Raw genomic sequence first — 2927 nt, 5'->3', positions numbered from 1 at the left:
TGTTTATGGCTCTGGATGGCACAGTACAGTGAATGAAAGGCATTTCCTAATGATCCAAACAGGGCCCCACTGTAATTGTTTCATCTCTAAGGCAGGGAAGGGACCGTCCTTTGGAAGTGAGTGATATTATACAATTCTAGTCATAAGGCCATTAGACTTGACCTAAATCTCATGTAGTTGAGAGGAAATATCTGAACAGGGGAGAAATCTGCCACAGTAGTCAAATCCCCTATGGGGCTCAGTGGTCTTATGGAAACCATTGTTAATGAGTCATATTCCAGTCCTTCCCTAGTCCAATACGTTGCATCCTGGGGGGATGGATGGAGATGCTCTGGGGGTGTCTTCCAGGGAGGTTGGAGCTCCCTAGAAACTCCCAGCAAGCCTTCATCGGGGTTCTACCTGCAGAGCACCTCCTCTGATTGGCACAGGTAGGGCCCAGCACTGGGACTGTGAAATGTGACGCAGTGTTGGAGACAGGAAGTGGGAAACTCTCTTTTTCCAGAGGTGGAAGTTTGTGGAGAGAAGGCAGGCAGAAAATGTGACTGGAGATGCTGGCTGGGCAACCTCCCCTCTAGCCTGCAGCCTCCACAGCTGCACATCTGGCCCAGCACACTGCACAGACTGTCGTAATGGGGTAAGATAAGCTCCCGGGAATGCAAAGCAGGCGGCCTAATCTTTCTGGGTTCCCATGCCAGAGCAGGAGGTCTCAAAACCGCAGGGTGGGGGCAGGATCATTTGTGGACACTAAAAAGCCAAAAGACAGGAGGACTCTGTTTTAGCAGATTAAATTATAAGAAAAATATCAGACGCAAGAGGCACACATGGGAATATTGTTATTGGAAAGAGCATTTGGTGAAAGAATTTTTATAAATGGAAACTGCTTTGCGTTCAGCTCATGTTTAAAACCCAAGCACAGGGGTGGCACGAGGGAAGCTCGCAGCTGTGTTCAGATATTTTCCTGAAAAGATGAACACCCGGCCTCATCCAGCTGTCCATGAAGGGCCCGAAGGGGCTGTGTGTGGGTCCTGTTTACTTTGGGAACTGCCGGCGTAGCCTCGCTGAAGCCACAGTGACCCAGCAAGCATGATAAAACATGGTAGCTACTGGAGAGCTATCTCTTTGCAGAGACACGTTTCCTCCAGTGATTCTGGAAAATTTCATCTTGGAAATAAAGAAGAAAAATAGAGACTAAGTATGTGTGTTACGAGGAAAAAACATCTCTCCCCGAGAGTTCCTGATTAATCACAGGAGGCAATGGGCCACCCTGTGCCTAAAAAATTGAGCAGCCTGAGGGGTGACCCAGAAGGCCACAGCATCTCTCCCGTGCTAGTGCCATTCCTGTCATCATCTCTGTGGGTGCTGGAAAAAATTGCCAAACCCTGGTGGCCAAGAACAACAGAAATTCCCTTTCACAGTTCTGGAGGTGGGAAGTCCAGAAGCCATTGGCCACACTCCTTCCAGCAGCATCCCCTCCATGCCCCTTCCAGGTTCCTACACTGACCTCATTCCAGTCTTGGCCACCACCGTGCCTTTGTCCTCTCCTCTGCAGTGAACGCCCATGCCTCCTTGTGTCTCTCTTACTCTATTTGCATGGTTTCATCTATGGACCCAGGTAACCCAGGAACACACCTGCCTGTCTCAAGAGCCTCAACTGAATCACATCTGGGGTCTCTGAGGTGACCGGTACTGGAACTAAGCAACATTTTCTAAAAATGCAAAACCCAAATCTCAGGATTTAGGGGTAAAAGACACTTCAATTAGTTCTAAAAAAATATCTGCAGATATGGCTTTATCTATCTATCATCTATCTATCTATCTATCTATCTATCTATCTATCTATCTACCTACCTATCTATCTATCTATCCATCGATGCATCCATTATCTATCTATCTATCCATGGATGCATCCATTATCTATCTATCTATCTATCTATCTATCTATCATCTATCTATCTATCACCTTTCAGGCTGTATGCAAAGTAGACAAGGCCTATACTTGGCTAAAAATCTTGTTGATGTTGTGCTTAAAAGAAATGGATGTGTGTGGATGTGTACAATTTTGAGTTTGGTACCAAGATACTTTTGAGCTAATAGAGCTCAGGCTATAGTAAGGAAATGAACTGTTTAGAGGCTGATGCTGGAGGCCTTCTTTGGCTCATTTATATATAGGAATGAAGTACTAATATGTTCTACCATGGATGAACCTTGACAACAGTGTACTAAATGAAAGAAGTAAGACTTAAAGACCACATATCACATGGTCTCTTTCTCTCTTCAGTTTCTGTTCTCTCTTTCTTTCTCTCTCACTTCTTTCTCTCTCATCTCTGTCTATCATCTCTCTATATCCATGTATATGAAAAAGAGAGAGTAATATGGTAAAATTCTAACTGATTAATCTCAGCAAAACAAATACTAGAGTTCATTATACTATTCCCACAAACTTTGAGAATATGTGCGCTTCCCAATCACTTATCCACCTGGGTTTGATGTTTGGGTCAGTGGAAAACCCAGACCAGTGACTGGTTTTAGCTGGGGGATGGGAGTGTCTCTGCTAAAATTCAGGCTTATTTAACAGTTTTTTGTGGTAATATATTGTGAAAGAAGGGCTGATCTGCTAATTTAATATTGTAACATCAATACTAGAGAAAGCAGCCTGTGGGTGGCAACTTTTTTTTTTTTTTGTAAATTTTAATCGGTTTTTCTTTTTGGAACAGCTTTAACTGAATACCATATCATTCACACATTTAAAGCACACGGTTCAATGGTTTCTTTTACATTCACAGAGTTGTGCAACCACGACCACAGGCAACTTCAGAATGCTTTCATCATCCCTAAAGAAACGCTGTGCCATTCAGCTACTGCCCTGCCTACCCCATGCCCGACTCAGCCCTGGCAGCCACTGATCCATGCCTGTCTCTACAGATTGG

Source organism: Chinchilla lanigera, unplaced genomic scaffold (genome assembly GCF_000276665.1).
Source record: "Chinchilla lanigera isolate Chin_1 unplaced genomic scaffold, ChiLan1.0 scaffold00021, whole genome shotgun sequence".
NCBI lineage: Eukaryota > Metazoa > Chordata > Mammalia > Rodentia > Chinchillidae > Chinchilla > Chinchilla lanigera.
This window is presented reverse-complemented; position numbering follows the sequence as displayed.